Source organism: Schistocerca gregaria, chromosome 3, assembly GCF_023897955.1.
Source record: "Schistocerca gregaria isolate iqSchGreg1 chromosome 3, iqSchGreg1.2, whole genome shotgun sequence".
Taxonomy (NCBI): Eukaryota; Metazoa; Arthropoda; class Insecta; order Orthoptera; family Acrididae; genus Schistocerca; species Schistocerca gregaria.
This window is the reverse complement of record NC_064922.1, coordinates 960,260,471-960,279,592: the sequence shown is the minus strand read 5'-3', so window position 1 is coordinate 960,279,592 and position 19,122 is coordinate 960,260,471.

The window sequence follows — 19,122 nt, the reverse complement described above, 5'->3', positions numbered from 1 at the left end:
CTTCTGCAATGGTCGTCTTGAATACTGTTTCTGTAGAAGTTGCTAACTGTTGACGGTATCATCTAATGAAGGGAACTCATATTTCGACGCGGTGAGATGTAATGCTTGTCAAAGAAATAGACATTCACTGTATTTTAATTGACGTTATTGGTATAACCCAAAATCCATATTAACAAAACTTTTACAGTACGAGGGGCCATAATATGTTCGTGTCCTCTTTTCATCAAGACACACCATGTACTACTCTCTTTCTGCCTACTTCAAAAACGGTGACAGTCACATCTCTATCACTAATAGCATCTCTGCTCCAGTGCATCTCTTCCTTAATTATCTTTCGTATAACTCTTTGGAAACATCTAGCAAGTGCCATTACACCTGCACCCTACCGTGGACTGTGGGTTCATACACACACCACACAATACGAATGTTCCTTTTCTTATTAATTTATACGTTTTACGTTTTATACCGAGGGGGGCAAATTGCAGTCATCTGCTTTCATGGCCAAAGGGTCAGAAACCGTCATTTTTGCGTTTCAGCTGCTGGCATATTTATATATTATTCCTTAATCTATCATTTCACTAATGTGTGACAGCTGTGTCAACTTCTTTTTTATCAAATTTTTTATATGTCACGTATTTCACAAAAAATTCTCTTGGACGCTATTAAAATTAAAAATAAATTTATTGCTTTACATATATAAGGAAAATATTACAATTTTTGCATACCATGTAGTTATTTTTCACATTCAGTTACAAGTTTATCTTTCTTTATTTACATTTATGACAACTGCATGTCTTACAGAGTTACAAGAAAAACTTATATATATTCTAATTCTTAATTAATATTTAGATCTAAGACAATTTTCTTTTTATTTATTTCAATGAATGAGGAATTAACTTCTCAAAATCTTTTCACCTCCCGTAACACCCTGAAAAGCGTCATTATCTTCAACTCAGTCAAGAGCAATTTCACCACTACACAAGCAAAGAGAAAGTATGGGAATTTCATTAAGAAACTTCTGTTTAAGATAAACATAATGCATCTTCACGTACTAGTATTCATCTTCACAAGCGATTTACTCTGTTTTCTGTGAGGACAGGTGAAATATTGGTTGTAAATCCGTGTTCTGCTCACAACATAGTGTTTCTTACATTTCTAAATATGTCTCAAAATCCTTCGTTTAATATTTATATTTTTCACTCAGTTAATATTGTTGAAGTCATCCTTGTATGCTACAAACTGTTAAGTACATATATATGTTTTCATTGCATGTTATGTTCTGGTTCACTGGTAAATTTGTGTCTCAATATACTGTTCAAGTTTTTCTGCAACGCAACACAACGCTCCTGTACAACATAAACGTTAAGTGTTAATTTACACTCACATGTAGCTTGCATAGCCATGTATGTATTTCACTGGAAGTAGCACTCACAGCTTTATGTAGTCACTTCACATGCATGCTAAGTTAATGTGAGATCCATTGTACACATTATAACTCTTCAGCTGGCAGAGCTACACTCGTGTTTACCTGTTTCAACATTCTGAATATAAATGTATTTACTTATCCCCCTTTCCATAAATTCACACACAATCACAGTTGTACATAACTTACAAACTTATATGAAGAGGCCCTTTTATTTTGTACCTTGCACTTCTAATTCAATTCTTCCACTAAGTACGATGTGTTACTAAGCCTCATCCCCTACAGAATTCTGAGTACTACATACATTCTTAATTATACATAACTGCCTGTAGGTCTGTCAGCGTGTTCATTCACACATAAAGTGCAACTCGGTTTCTTTAATGTTTCTATTAATAAAGTTTCGTCTCCCTACCTCATAGAGTATATGTTTATAAATATTTCATAATTCCTTATGTGCTCTTTGGCAGTGATTTGCCTGATGTATACCTAGGAGCTTGTAGTTGCTAGCTGTGCAAAGGTTTTGCCTTTTTATTCACTTCTACCTAATTTCATTCTCTTCTTAATTTCTTTTTTATTCCTTGCTATACAGTACATTATTTTTTCGTATTCAATTTAGGGCAGAGATATCTTTCAGTAGAATACTGTAAAGTGTTCTATAATCGTCATTGCTTAATTGGTTGTAGTTTTATGTAAATAACATAGGTCTTTCTTATTGCAAGTAACTGTAGATAGTGTAATATAAATAGCACTTAATTTTAGTAACATCATTGATTCATTGACCTGTTTTTCTTTGTAGCTTATTTGTTAACATTTGTTTCATTTATTACTTTGGTATAATCACAACCTTTCTGTAAATTGTTCTCTCCTCACAGGTGACCACTGCTATTTACATGTAAATAATTTCTTTTGTATATAGCTCCTACATCTGTATATGGTCATATGAGTGAAGTTGATTTTGAAGTCTAACACATAATGACGTGGCAAAATGGACATGTCATTATGTAAAGTATTTCGTATTAGAAAAATCCGTTTAGAAAATACGAAGTATAATACTCGTCATACATTTTTATTCTTGTGGTTAGTATATTGGCTGGCGATATGTATTTCCAAGTGAGCTCTTTATTCCTGTAACTACTTGTGTATGTGACATTGCAAAATTCCTGTTTGACTCGTTCAAAGTTCCTGTAATTTGGTCTTATGTGTCAGTGCTTGCTTACTGTGGTCAGTGTTTACTTAATGCGGTTAATTCATTGTATTTACTTTGTGCAGTTAGTCTATTTCCATCATTTTTCACTAATAAATGTTTAAGTGGCGCACTCTGTCTCTTTAAAGTCAATTATTGTTTGCAAAGCGGAACACTAGCATGTAATTTACAGCGAGGGTATGCAAATGTGGCCACTTCATACTACGTCAAAGGTGGAAATAGATGAGAGGGGGGACGGGGAAGTGTTTACCACACGTAACTCATCCAGATCCATCACTCGTGATGCGGCAAATGCGGGCTTCCAGGCTCATATTCACTGTTCACAAAATTTATTTAATGTCCAGATTATGTATTGTCATTTCACTCTAAATGGAGTAATGAAATTTTCAGAATATATTTAAAAGAATCTTCGTACTTACCTTGGGTTATACCTAGTCTAACATTAATTATGTGATTCTCCAATTTGTTTCAAAACTAATATGGACATTTTGGTGTAGTTAAGTAAAAAACTTCTACAAGTTTTTCATTTTTTACAAGCAGATAGACACTTCAAAATTCTATAATGATTACTGATTGTCGTATTTTCTGTAACTGCTCTAGGCATTGAAGCGGTTGAGTTGCATTGACCCCTTTGCTTCCTTCCTAGGAGACTGTTAACTATTACTTCTTCTACCACTAGGAATGTACTAGTAATTGAGTACAAAAAATGGAAAATGATGTAAGTGCCAAAAATTACAAAAATGACTTTTATAGTTAAAAGGGTTTTATAAGCCAAACGTAACGAAACGAGAAAGGTTGCAAGTGGCACCAAAATTCCTACTAGTTTCAAGAGCAGTTTGAAGAGATGGTAAGGGATGTAAGTGCCACTACCATGATGTATGTGGCTGAGTTACACAGTTGCTTTAGTTGGTGACAGTACATTGACATGGCAGTGATTTCGGTCGTTTCACTTGTGTGATTTAGAGTGTTCTTCGGTTACGTGTTTAGTGTACAAAACAGAAAATGGAAAAGCCTGTTAGGGAGAAGGTGAAGCAAGAGAAAAGGGCCAGCCGTACATTAAAAGTCGTGGGAAAGAGATACCTGCAAAACAACCACCAGCAGAACAGGCAAGCTGCTCCTATAAGTACAAGTGTATTAAAACATAAGCAGTGAACAAAAACAGCTATTGTTTTTCGAGTTTTATAAAGTTGATGAAGAAAGCCAAGGAACATATTTGTAGAATCATATTCAAATGTTACCTATAGGTCGCAGACGCCATGGGACGTACGAAAGTGCAGCAGAGAGTAGGCGGACTTGTACGTTTGCTTATAACATCCCCTATGGTACAGGTGGTACAGGGAAAAATGTACAAGCGTTCAAAAAACGTTCAAAGAAATTTTTTCTACACCCCTGGAATTTGAAATAAGAACACCGTGAATTCATTGTCCCAGGAAGGGGAAACTTTATTTACACATTCCTGGGGTCAGATACATCACATGATCACACTGACAGAACCACAGGCACATAGACACAGGCAAGAGAGCATGCACAATGTCGGCACTAGTGCAGTGTATATCCACCTTTCGCAGCAATGCAGGCTGCTATTCTCCCATGGAGACGATCGTAGAGATGCTGGATGTAGTCCTGTGGAACGGCTTGCCATGCCATTTCCACCTGGCGCCTCAGTTGGACCAGCGTTCGTGCTGGACGTGCTGACCGCGTGAGACGACGCTTCATCCAGTCCCAAACATGCTCAATGGGGGACAAATCCGGAGATCGTGCTGGCCAGGGTAGTTGACTTACACCTTCTAGAGCACGTTGGGTGGCATGGGATACATGCGGACGTGCATTGTCCTGTTGGAACAGCAAGTTCCCTTGCCGCTGGGTTCGATGACGGTTTGGATGTACCGTGCACTATTCAGTATCCCCTCGACGATCACCAGAGGTGTACGGCCAGTGTAGGAGATCGCTCCCCACACCATGATGCCGGGTGTTGGCCCTGTGTGCATCGGTCGTATGCAGTCCTGATTCTGGCGCTCACCTGCACGGCGCCAAACACGCATTCGACCATCATTGGCACCAAGGCAGATGCGACTCTCATCGCTGAAGACGACACGTCTCCATTCGTCCCTCCATTCACTCCTGTCGCGACACCATTGGAGGCGGGCTGCACGATGTTGGGGCGTGAGTGGAAGACGGCCTAACGGTTTGCGGGACCGTAGCCCAGCTTCATGGAGACGGTTGCGAATGGTCCTCGCCGATACCCCAGGAGCAACAGTGTCCTTAATTTACTGGGAACTGGCGGTGCGGTCCCCTACGGCACTGCGTAGGATCCTACGGTCTTGGCGTGCATCTGTGCGTCGCTGCGGTCCGGTCCCAGGTCGACGGGCACGTGCACCTTCCGCCGACCACTGGCGACAACATCGATGTACTGTGGAGACCTCACGCCCCACGTGTTGAGCAATTCGGCGGTACGTCCACCTGGCCTCCCGCATGCCCACTATACACCCTCGCTCAAAGTCCGTCAACTGCACATACGGTTCACGTCCACGCTGTCGCGGCATGCTACCAGTGTTAAAGACTGCGATGGAGCTCCGTATGCCACGGCAAACTGGCTGACACTGACGGCGGCGGTGCACAAATGCTGCGCAGCTAGCGCCATTCGACGGCCAACACCGCGGTTCCTGGTGTGTCCGCTGTGCTGTGCGTGTGATCATTGCTTGTACAGCCCTCTCGCAGTGTCCGGAGCAAGTATGGTGGTTCTAATACACCGGTGTCAATGTGTTCTTTTTTCCATTTCCAGGAGTGTATATCTGAAAGGAAATTGATTGTCTCACAAACAAAAAAGAAATCAGGTAGTTTGGTTTTTGAGGACAAAAGAGGGAAAACACCTGCATCAAATGTACACAAGTTTGAATTTACAGAAGATGATCGAAATCTTGTAAGATATCATATAAACTCATTCCCCACATACGAAAGTAGCCACAGACGAAACAAATCATGTAATGAGTTATTGTCACCTGATATAAATAAACACCAAATGTACGTGCCATTTAAAAAACGAAATCCAGCAAGTAATGTTACATGCAGTTCTTATGCAAAAGTGTTAAAACAAGAATTTTCAAACCTAAAATTTAAAGCTCTTGCAGTTGATTCCTGCAAAAGTGTGGCTTTTTGAAGTCAAAGTTGCAATCTAAGACCAGCGAAAAGGCAAAACAGGAAGTAAGTCCAACAAGAGTTCCATCACAGAAAATGAGAAAAGGCTCATAAGTACCCTCCTGGAAATTGAAATAAGAACACCGTGAATTCATTGTCCCAGGAAGGGGAAACTTTATTGACACATTCCTGGGGTCAGATACATCACATGATCACACTGACAGAACCACAGGTACATAGACACAGGCAAGAGAGCATGCACAATGTCGGCACTAGTACAGTGTATATCCACCTTTCGCAGCAATGCAGGCTGCTATTCTCCCATGGAGACGATCGTAGAGATGCTGGATGTAGTCCTGTGGAATGGCTTGCCATGCCATTTCCACCTGGCGCCTCAGTTGGACCAGCGTTCGTGCTGGACGTGTAGACCGCGTGAGACGACGCTTCATCCAGTCCCAAACATGCTCAATGGGGGACAGATCCGGAGATCTTGCTGGCCAGGGTAGTTGACTTACACCTTCTAGAGCACGTTGGGTGGCACGGGATACATGCGAACGTGCATTGTCCTATTGGAATAGCAAGTTCCCTTGCCGGTCTAGGAATGGTAGAACGATGGGTTCGATGACGGTTTGGATGTACCGTGCACTATTCAGTGTCCCCTCGACGATCACCAGAGGTGTACGGCCAGTGTAGGAGATCGCTCCCCACACCATGATGCCGGGTGTTGGCCCTGTGTGCATCGCTCGTATGCAGTCCTGATTGTGGCGCTCACCTACACGGCGCCAAACACGCATTCGACCATCATTGGCACCAAGGCAGAAGCGACTCTCATCGCTGAAGACGACACGTCTCCATTCGTCCCTCCATTCACTCCTGTCGCGACACCACTGGAGGCGGGCTGCACGATGTTGGGGCGTGAGCGGAAGACGGCCTAACGGTGTGCGGGACCGTAGCCCAGCTTCATGGAGACGGTTGCGAATGGTCCTCGCCGATACCCCAGGAACAACAGTGTCCCTGATTTGCTGGGAAGTGGCGGTGCGGTCCCCTACGGCACTGCGTAGGATCCTACGGTCTTGGCGTGCATCCGTGCGTCGCGGCGGTCCGGTCCCAGGTCGACGGGCACGTGCACCTTCCGCCGACCACTGGCTACAACATCGATGTACTGTGGAGACCTCACGCCCCACGTGTTGAGCAATTCGGCGGTACGTCCACCTGGCCTCCCGCATGCCCACTATACACCCTCGCTCAAAGTCCGTCAACTGCACATACGGTTCACGTCCACGCTGTCGCGGCATGCTACCAGTGTTAAAGACTGCGATGGAGCTCCGTATGCCACGGCAAACTGGCTGACACTGACGGCGGCGGTGCACAAATGCTGCGCAGCTAGCGCCATTCGACGGCCAACACCGCGGTTCCTGGTGTGTCCGCTGTGCTGTGCGTGTGATCATTGCTTGTACAGCCCTCTCGCAGTGTCCGGAGCAAGTATGGTGGGTCTGACACACCGGTGTCAATGTGTTCTTTTTTCCATTTCCAGGAGTGTATATGGAACAAGATATTACATCATCACAGCTTCCAATGGCTACTTATACAACCTTATGCATAGACCTACAACAAGATATGTTTTTCCAATGCTTACACATAGCACTATGTTTTATTGCAGGCATCTACAGGGTGTTTCAAAAATAACTGGTATATTTGAAACGGCAATGAAAACTAAACGAGCAGCGATAGAAATACACCGTTTGTTGCAATATGCTTGGGACAACAGTGCATTTTCAGGCGGACAAACTTTCGAAATTACAGTAGTTACAATTTGCAACAACAGATGGCGCTGCAAGTGATGTGAAAGATATAGAAGACAACGCAGTCTGTGGGTGCGCCATTCTGTACGTCGTCTTTCTGCTGTATGCGTGTGCTGTTCACAACGTGCAAGTGTGCTGTGGACAACATGGTTTATTCCTTAGAACAGAGGATTTTTCTGGTGTTGGAATTCCACCACCTAGAAGACAGTGTTGTTGCAACAAGATGAAGTTTTCAACGAAGGTTTAATGTAACCAAAGGACCGAAAAGCGATACAATAAAGGATCTGTTTGAAAAATTTCAACGGACTGGGAACGTGACAGATGAGCGTGCTGGAAAGGTAGGGCGACCGCGTACGGCAACCACAGAGAGCAACGCGCAGCTAGTGCAACAGGTCATCCAACAGTGGCCTCGGGTTTCCGTTCGCCGTGTTGCAGCTGCGGTCCACTTGACGCCAACGTCCACATATCGTCTCATGCGCCAGAGTTTACACCGCTATCCAAACAAAATTCAAACGTGGAAACGCCTCAGCGCCGCTACCATTGCTGCACGAGAGACATTCGCTAACGATATAGTGCACAGGATTGATGACAGCGATATGCATGTGGGCAACATTTGGTTTACTGACGAAGCTTATTTTTACCTGGACGGCTTCGTCAATAAACAGAACTGGCGCATATGGGGAACCGAAAAGCCCCATGTTGCAGTCCCATCGTCCCTGCATCCTCAGAAAGTACTGGTCTGGGCCGCCATTTCTTCCAAAGGAATCATTGGCCCATTTTTCAGATCCGAAACGATTACTGCATGACGCTATCTGGACATTCTTCGTGAATTTGTGGCGGTACAAACTGCCTTAGACGACACTGCGAACACCTCGTGGTTTATGCAAGATGGTGCCCGGCCACATCGCATGGCCGACGTCTTTAATTTCCTGAATGAATATTTCGATGATCGTGTGATTGCTTTGGGCTATCCGAAACATACAGGAGGCGGCGTGGATTGGCCTCCCTATTCGCCAGACATGAACCCCTGTGACTTCTTTCTGTGGGGACACTTGAAAGACCAGGTGTACCGCCAGAATCCAGAAACAATTGAATAGCTGAAGCAGTACATCTCATCTGCATGTGAAGCCATTCCGCCAGACACGTTGTCAAAGGTTTCGGGTAATTTCATTCAGAGACTACGCCATATTATTGCTACACATGGTGGATATGTGGAAAATATCGTACTATAGAGTTTTCCAGACCGCAGCGCCATCTGTTGTTGACAATTGTAACTACTGTAATTTCGAAATTTTGTCTGCCTGAAACTGTACTGTTGTCCCAAGCATATTGCAACAAACGGTGTATTTCTATCGCTGCTCGTTTAGTTTGTATTGCCGTTTCAAATATACCGGTCATTTTTGAAACACCCTGTATCTTGCTACTGTCTAGGAATACAAGTTGGAGTCAATTGCTCGGCATATATGTGTATGTGGCATGAAGGTATTGGTGGCCATGGCGCTAACGAAATAGCTTCTAGTTTGTTCAAAGTTGCTTCTACTGGAGTCCATTTTCCTCGTAAAAGGCTTGTGTTATGGTGCGATAATTGCGGAGCACAAAACAAAAACCAGATGATGTTAATGTCTATTATTTATTTAGTCCACAAAGGAATGTATTGTCCAATTGATGTGAAATATCTTGTGAGTGAACACAGCTACATGAGGTGTGACCGTGATTTTGGGGGTATGAGAAAAAACGCAAAGCTGCGAAAGCGGTAACACCTAAAGATCTTGGAGCGTTAGTTGCAAGTACAAAGTTGACAACACCTTTTACTATAGTTTCTATGAATACTGATGACTTGACAGATTTTAAAGGCCTTGCTAAACACTATACAAAAGATCTGGCTCTAAGTAAAATTTCCCACGAGAATCCTAGCACAGTAATAAATAATGTCGTGTGACTAGGGCCTCCCGTCGGGTAGGCCGTTCGCCTGGTGCAAGTCTTTCGATTTAACGCCACTTCGGCGACTTGTGCGTCGATGGGGATGAAATGATGATGATTAGGACAACACAACACCCATTGCCTGAGCAGAGAAAATCTCCAACCCAGCCAGGAATCGAACCTGGGCCCTTAGGATTGACATTCCGTCGTTCTGACCACTCAGCTACTGTGGGCAGACCTAGCACAGTGAAAGTGGCATCAGTTAGGGGTCTGGAAGGTGATGTTATGGTATCCTGGAAAAAAGTTGATGTTTTGAAGAAAGATGCTAATCTTGACAATGTACCGGATATTCACGACTTGCCAAAAATACACTTTAAATAAAAAATCTCACAAGAAAAGAAGAATGATCTTTTGGGAATGATAGATTATATAGAGAAAGAAGACAAGGACTTCTACAGAGCTCTGTTGGAGAACAAAGATGAAGAGGCCAGCAACATGGAGGTGTAGGGAGAAGATGAAGAATCGGACTGCTCGGAGGAAAATGTACAGTACTGTAAGTTTATTTCCATTGTTAAATGCAGATAACTTTGCATTTGATTTCTCGTATATATACGTGTTTTTAAAATAAAATTGATTTAGCCAATACGATCAACTGTATCAGAACGAATTTCGAAAGAGAATAAAAAGTCAAAATATTATGTATATAGCTGACAGACCCAAAATAAATTTAGACATCTGATTCATTTTTTGGTTTTAAGGTGGCTCATAGTTACCGATGAAAGAAGAAGCGGAATAAACTGAAGACAAACAACTTAACTTCAAAAAACTACCCAAAATTTTATTTTATACCTTTTTTATACTAGCCTAGCATTGAAAGAATAAAATTGTATGTAAAGTTATTAAACATTTTCAAAATTACAATGGACTTACCATTTTTTTAACATAAACCCTTGACTTACATCGTTTTCAAAAACTTAGTAAGGCACTTACAGCCATTTCCAGAAAACAAAAGGACGGCACTTACTTCTTTTTCCATATAAGTTTTGTTCCCTTTATACATATTCATAAAAAAACTGTTTTATGTTTTGTAGAGGTATTTTGGTATACACATATTTTTTCATCATTTATTTGAATACTAAAAATTTTACTTTGTGGCACTTACATCCTACTCCATTTTTTGTACACAACTGTGGTGCCACAGAGAGTTATTGGAATGTAGCTTTGTAACTTGACGCCTTTTGACATATTTTCTATAGCTGTTAAAATATGGCAATTCTGTACGATAAAGAAGGTGGCATTAGTTTCCCTTTTATTTCACTGAACTAGCTGTACGAAACAACATTCGTTGCCAGTCCTGTGTCTATTATCACGTAAAGATCTGTTGCCTCAGTTTTGGCCTTAACCACCGCCTGTACTTCATCGTTTATTCATTTTATTTCATTTGTCTTATGTGTATATAGGTCATATCCCACATCGATGTCTCTGCATACCTTAAGAAGTAGTTGTTTATTAGCGTCACGCCGCCGCTCCTGTTTTCGGCCGGCGGCCGGCGGTCTGGGCCTACCGATCGCCCTATACCTTCTGGGGAGGCGGGGTACGGCCACTCACGTCAGTCACTTCTTTAACCTAATACGTGTTCTGTCGCGCTCCATTCTGTGTATTACTGGGGGCTGCGTTTCGCTGATTGTGGTTTATGCTGCTCCCATAGCTTTTATTTTCATAATTGATGTTTATGCGTTGGTGTTCATTCCCGTTTCTATACCCTTGTTTTCTATTATTGTCACGATCGCCGCATTACGACTGTTTCCTTATGGCCAGCGACGGTAATCTAAATTTTACTGTATTTTATATCTCTCTTGGAAACTAAATTTGACGATTTCCCAGTGGTCCATTACCATTACATCCCTGCATCAGTGCGTGTGTACGTCAACCGCATTGCTTTCTGCTGTTATGTCGTTGTTATTACCGTTACCACGATTACTAAATCCTTCATTTTCCGGTGGACCTGACTGGTTTCTGTTACACTCATTTGAGTTTTGGCTACTCTCAAGTGAGGTCAACCGAATCCACGAACGCGAGAAAGTACGAGTATTCTAGGTCATAAGTTGGCATAGTTCCAGTTCCTCAGGAATATTATTCTGCCAAAGATTCTTTAAAATTCTCAAAACACCAACATGTGCCATTGGATTGTTCCAGAACCTCGTTTTGTGCAAATATCTTTCAAAATACCGTCGCAGTCCGCCTTGTTTTACGTTGAATGGCTGCGGATCAAAAACTTTCATTCGCAGCCTTTCCTGAAATTCCCCGCGACCAGGTTTCTTCTGGGAAAGCCTATTAATCGTTCATACGTTCTACAATGAACTGCCTCCTCGTTTACCTACAGTTACGCTTGACCTTGTATGAAACCAACAACGAACTGAGTCTATTCCGTTTTGGACCACGTCGAGGCAAAACATTTCTAAAAGTTCTCTCAAAGAAAACGGACTGTGTTTTCATGACTTTTTGTCAGTAGACTGGGAATTGTCTATGTTCTGTTAGACCTTCGTCCGTTACGACTGTCGATAGGCCAGGCATTTCGTCATCAGATTGTCATGCCGCCCTAAGCCTTTTCGGAGGCGGCAGTGCTGCTTAAGATGACACTGGCACATACGACTGATTGCCAACTGTTCTCCTATGCTTTTGTCGTAATCTGCCTTTGGCGAAACAATGTTCGCGTGACTTCTGTAAGTACTTTTCTGTTTTGAGTATCTGCAGAAGGCGATTTGTTCGAACTAGTTCTCTCAGCGATAAATTCAGAACGGATCTTATCTTGTTTTGCTGTCGTATCACTATCCATTTTAACGAGAATTTTATATTATCTTGAGTTTATGATCTCTTCAAATGCGGCAATATAAGTTTTTTTGTTCCTGGACGAAATTTACAGCTGTTAAATAATGCCGCCTCAGCTCTCTTATTTAATCTTTTTACATCTTTATTGATTCGTTCGTATTTGGCTTTCAAACCAGTTCGTCATAAAGTCACAAAATATGCATCTTGAGTGAGCTCTTGGACATCATTTTCGCACGCACTCTTCATTTCATATTCAATGTTTGAATTGTTGTCACCACTTCAGCTAAGCTTTAATGCGCAATTTTAACCTACCGTGCGCTGTTGCAAGTTCCTCAACTTCACTCGTACTAGCAAGTTCTTTGTCTAGCGGATTCTACATATTAGCAAATTTTGCATTTAATTTATTGGTTGTGTAGCGTCGCAGCTATTACGCGACTACAGATTTTTGCAGCAAGTATTGTTACCTTCTGGGAATCTGTTTCGGAAGCCTGCAGAATAGCAGCGTTCGGTGGCGGCCTACTTGTGGCCTGCCGGATGCGTCATAGCCACACCTGTCGCTAAAGCGGACCGTGGGAATCCTCACTGAAGCGCGTACTAAAACCACTTATTCACCTCACCTAAGAAACTAAATAACTATATTAAATAGTGTCTGTTTTGTTCCAAATTTGCTCCATGATCTTTTATTATTCAGACAAACTTTGTGTAGAAATTTGATACCGCTACCTATAATAGTTTCGGAGATATAAAAATTACCTAAAATATCACAAACAGACACTTAAGGAATTAAATTCAGTTAGGAACTATAATAGTTTATCTTTTGGTATTATTTAAAAATATAATCAGAACTCCCAATGTGCAGAATTAATTAATTGAGATTTTTATATTAAAACTTTAATTTTCATTTTCATAACACAAAATTCAGACAAAATTATTATTTGTGTCTTATCTCGTTGTGGGAGTAAATGAGAGTGAGCGAGAGTTTGTATGGGGCACATATATAAATTTGAAGATTAAAGTTATGTAATGCATTACGCAATCATAGCGTGGGAAAGGTGTTTGTACCCACATTTCTAATGGTGTATGGCCAGGTGTTCTTGGTTTTTGTAAGAAGGCAGCCAGAATAGTTATTTGTAGAGTAATGTTTCGCTAAAGTTATCTCAAGATCAATTTTCCTTTAGTTTCAATTAATAAACGTTATAGTAGTAATTTGCTTGTCGAAGTGACGTCAATGAATCTGAGGTAGTGATTCGCTCAGAACAGTTTATACACAAATATGATCTTGAAAGATTGATCTGATGTCCGCGCTCTATCAAGTAGTGTATGAGCAGTGAGCAACGGCATTCAGACAGTCGTGGACTAGCTGCCGAACGAGAAGGTCATGTTAGACGTGTCCGAAAAACTTCCATGTAAAATGAAGAAGTGACAGTTATTTCGCGTTTAGTTTATATCGCCGTGCAAGCAGATGCATTTAAGGTCGGTTCTGTGAGCTTTGGGACATTTTGGAGTGTTTGTTGTAGAGAAAACTGCGTGTGAAACTATCGGCCTTTGTGAAGAATTCTGCATGGCATGTTCAGTACCCATTTACTGAACATTTTTTGGCGAGCAGCTTTCTTTGAAGAATCCACTGAAAAGGACGGAATGTGAAACTCATTTCGTAGCAGAGTATTGACTGTATTAATGTAATAATAATTTCGGTTGTCTTAGTACATTTCTGGCTGTCTTGCGTGTGATATAAGTTGCATGAAATAGTAGTAGTTTTGCTATCGATGTAAATCAGAGCTTGTTGACGTCATAACTAAAAGACAATAAAAAAAATATTAGTATCGTGAAGCAGACATTTTCAGTGAAGGAAGGAGGCACCCACTTTTGCCCGTTATTACTAGAGATTTACAGGTTTATTTTGTTACCTGAGTCAAGCGGACTATGAAATCGTAAGAATGGACGATCGTTTCTTCAACGCTGCTTTTAACATCGTCTACATAGTACCTACTAATGCAGAGCAACGCATGGCGAACGAATGCTGTGCTGAGTTAGGTGTACATTAATTTGCAGCTTGCTTCACTCAGTATTATGGAATGTTTTAAGACCGCTCCGCCGCAACTGGTGCTTTATCGGCCAGGAATAGTAAGATATAGAGTTCGGAAGAGTAGGAACTGTATACGAAAAAGCAGCAGTGTTTAATTGATCTCATAACGTGTTCACACGTCTGTGAATAAAGGACCTGGAATGTATGACCAAAGACACGTGTGCAAGTGAACGTGCGTCGAAAATACGACAACGTGTGGATCGAGGCGACGAGTGGAACGAGGCAGCAGACTTCGGTAGCGACAGCGGAGCTACGGGAGGTGACGTCGCGCTACACCACACCACTGGCCATGGGGGCGGTCGTAGCCAGAAGGGATACGGCGTCCTGGAAACTGTACTTGGTGGAAAGAGAGCGTGGCTGACGGATACGCAGTTTCATCTCGGCGTGCAGTCAACCGAACGAGGCAGAAGATAAGTAGAGCTCTGATCATTGCATGTGTGCATGTGCGAAAAAACTTTGCAAACATGGCAGAAAGTAATGAGGAAATAGTTGATGCAAAACTACAGGAAGATGTAGGCGATTTAGACTATGTAGATGATTCCATGTTAGGTAACTTCAGTTTTGATGTATCACAAGAAAATGACAGTTGTTTGCATGAGTCAATGCCTTCTAATTATAGTCTAGAAAATGAATTGAACACGGTGGAAGCCGATGTTAAATATCTAGCTGTACCTATTCCTAAAACAAAACAGGAGCCAATGTCAGTTGCCGACGAACCAAAAAAACAGTGTTTCAGGTAATTTTGCGAATATTCTCCAGTATATGAATGAAATGGGATCATATTTTAATAGTAAAATGGATACATTGGGTGTTGATATCGATTCCAAAATGACCAAAATGGGGTCAGACATAAAATCTTCACAAAGCTATGAAATAAATGACTTACAAAGTGAAGTTATTGATATGGAATCCAAGATGGAAAATAAAATTTCGAATTTGAGAGATTCGTCTAAAAATAAACTGACTTTGTTTGGTAATAAAAGTGACATTAATCAGGTCAGGCAAGAATGTAATGTTACTATTGTAATGGTGAAAAATGAATTAAAATCGCGAATTGAGCAAGTTGCTGAGGATAATTTTCAGCTAGAAGGAAGAGTAAATTCTGAGTTAGACAAAGTAAATGAACAGGCTTACAGAGTAGAAAGTCACTGTGAAGATAATATTGTGGGGCTGAAAACTCAATTTAAAGAAGGGAAGGGAGTGTGTGCAAAGTTTAGGACGCAAGTTGCTAATAAAATTACTAACATTCAACATTTTAGTACAGGCATGAATGAGCAGTTATGTAAGCATAAAAGTAGACTAAAAAGAGTCGAGAAAAATATTAAGAACAAGAATAATGTGTGTATAGTGCCTAAGGCATTGGACACCTTGTGAATGAGTCTGGCAAGAAGCAGCGCACCACATCTGACATATACAAACGCACCATATGCCAACTTTGAAGCATCACAAAAAACATGAATTTCTAATTTAACATGCTGACGGGAAAGGAATGATCTTCCTGTTAATCAAAATACCATTTAGGGAAGGCAGTTGCACACAAACGCTGCAAGAACAATTTACATCTTATGACTGCGGGACCCAGAAGCCCCAGTGGGTCATAGATTAATGCTATTTTACACAGGACATTGCGTTTGGTAACCTTTGAGAGTCGATGACTCTTCAGCTGCACATGGCGCTGGAATATATCGGAGTCAGGGTACTATAATATTCCTAACGTTTTATGGCTTGTTCACCAGTAAGATTACAAGGCAAAGACGTTTCTCTGTCCTGCACAGGAATTTTTTCCATGACCTCGTGACTTTTGGAACACCATTTCGTCAGTGGAAACCCCCCAGAAGCAAGTAGTTGAGTCAGCTGGATTTGAAGTTCCTGAGCTTCACCTTCCATAGCTGAGCCCCCTAAGAAGTCATCCACATAAAAGCTAGACATCAAAGCTTGCGATGCCATTGGAAACCTGTTTTGATTTTCCAGAGCCAACTCTTGAAGACATCTGGTAGCAAGAAAGGCAGAAGGAGTGGTTCCATAAGTGAGTGTACACAGTCTATATTCTTGCATCGGTTCAGATGGTGATTCCCGCCACAGAATTCTCTGGAAGTTCCTATCATCAGGATGGAGAGACACTTGGCGATACATCTTTGCTATGTCAGCTGACAGAGCCACATTAAAGCAGCGAAATTTTATAGTAATGGAAAATAAATTTGGTTGGACAGTGGGACCAACCATCAAGATATCATTGATACTCCATTAGAAGTGAAAGAAAACCTCAGCGCCGGCCGCAGTGGTCGAGCGGTTCTAGGCGCTACAGTCTCGAGCCGCGCGACCGCTACGGTCGTAGGTTCGAATCCTGCCTCGGGCATGGATGTGTGTGATGCCGTTAGGTTGGTTAGGTTTCAGTAGTAATAAGTCTAGGGGACTGATGATCTCAGGTGTTAAGTCCCATTGTGCTCAGAGCTATTTGAACCATTTTTTTGAAAACCTCAGCACCAAGAGTTAAATCTGCTGTGGCAGGCTTGTTGAATTCTGGATCAGCGAGCGGAAGATTACATGGGACACTCCAGGACCTTGTGTCTATCTTCCTCGCCGGTAGGTCACTGGCGACATGATCTACGACAGCACAAGTGGTTCTGACATGAAAGTCGTTGAGACTAGACGACAGATCAACATTACAGGTGTAAGAGACTGAGGCTGCAAAGGCGTTGTTTAGACGACAGTTCAACATTACAGGTGTAAGAGACTGAGGCTGCAAAGGCGTTGTTTATGCCTTTCACAGGAAACGAATGTTTACTTCGTTTCAGTTTCAATTTCTTTGCCATGTCCTTAGATATAAAGGATAGCTGATTCGGACTATCTAGCAGAACTCTGCAAACCTGCTGTCTACCCATGCTGTCTCTAATGTTGACAACAGTGGATGTTTGCTTTCCCATTCATAGCTTGATGGGCCAAGGAATGGCCTACTGGTTCACTATTCTGCCCATTCCTTGGTTCAGCAGGCTTGTGGAGCAGTATGTTGTGCCGTCCTCTACATGTCTTACAAGGAGAAATCCTGCATTTAGTCGAGAAATGACCAGAGCGGATGCACAAAAAACAAAGCTTATTTTTTGTCACATATGCCCGCCGCTCATCGACATTTAGTGACTGAAACCCTTTGCATTTAGTGATAGTATGAGGTTCTCTACAAAAATTACATGATTCCTTAGTATCAGCATTAGCGAGATGAGCCCTCCTCACATGTCTCGTTTGATTTGAATTATTGGCATTTTCTTGTGAATCCCTTGAGGTGCTATCCCTGAACCTGATCAGCTCAAGGGGCTGACATTTTGTTTCCAAAAAATCTATTAGTTGATTTAATGTGGTGAATGTTGATCCAGTCATCTTTACCTCCCCCACATGACGATCTGTGGGTCTCATACTGGACAGATTCTCTTACGAAAGAATAACTTGATGAAGTGAAACATCAGGTTTGAGAGCTCCTAAGGCCTTCAAATGGCTCCATACGTGATTAATTAGTTGCCTATAATCGCTCGCTGCGCCATGGCTGACTGTAGGCAAGGCCAACAAAGCCTTAGCATGTCTGGCTGCAATTATTTTTGAGTTATTATACCTCTGCGTAATAAGTCCCCAGGCTATCGATAGATTTCCTGCTGTGGCAGGCATATGTTTCAAAAGGTCTTTAGCTTCACCTCGCAAAGACTAATTAAGGTAATGAAGTTTTTGAACGTCATCAACTGAATTGTTATTCATAATGAGACTCAAAAACGTATCCCTGCATTATGACCACTTAAGGTAGTCACCTTCAAAGTTTGGCAAGTTAATAGCGAGTAGTTTCAAAGAACTGACACTGCATGATGGATTCGAGCGCAAATGCTGCGGAAGCGGGTGTACTTCTTCATTGAACCCTTGATAGTCGATCCATCGAAGTCCCACGGATCTTCGAATTCTGCCCTGTCATTACTATGATCTGCTGATTCGTCTTCAATTTCCAGCCATGTTTGAGACGACTCAAAATCAGTCTGAATGCGAGTCAATCGACTTAATTTTGATTCCAGCATTTCGATGCTGGCACTGTCTGCAGACTGCACAAAGCTCGCTAAGCGCGCGAGTGCGGCCTTTGCTACACCTCTCTGCTTGACTAATTTTGTTTTCTGTGAGGGCTCCACTTTAGGACCAGGAAGATGATAGCAGGACGCCAACAGTTGCACTCACTAGGCTGCAGCGGCAGCACGAGGAAGTGCGGGCTGGAACAGCAGCGGCGCCCCGGGCAGGGGCAGCTGGCGTGGCGGGCGGGCGCTGCAGCCTCCGAGAGGCGCCAAGTTTCCACGGGAGCAGGAGGTGACGTCACAGATGACGCTGACACCGACACGTTTCTGTGCCTCTCGCGTTTGAATTAGAGACACATTAACTGTTCACAAGTACGTCCCCGATCGCTGTTGTTAAGGTTGTTATTGTCGGCGTCGCGAGCAGGCCTTGGGACACTCGATAGCAGTCAACAACGAAACCGACAACGTGCGCAGCTCACACGCGGCTTTTAGAAGTTCACAAACACCGGAAAATAAATCTGCGCGAACGCAAATTCCGCGTGGTCACTGTATCGGGCCCGGAGGACCAAAAAATGTGCGCGCGGGTTCTTCCTCCCGTGGTGGCACATTGGAGTGTGAATGTATAGCGCGAGAGGACTCACTGTCCTCCCCTTGTTTCCACTCACAATAACTGGACGGAACAAGTT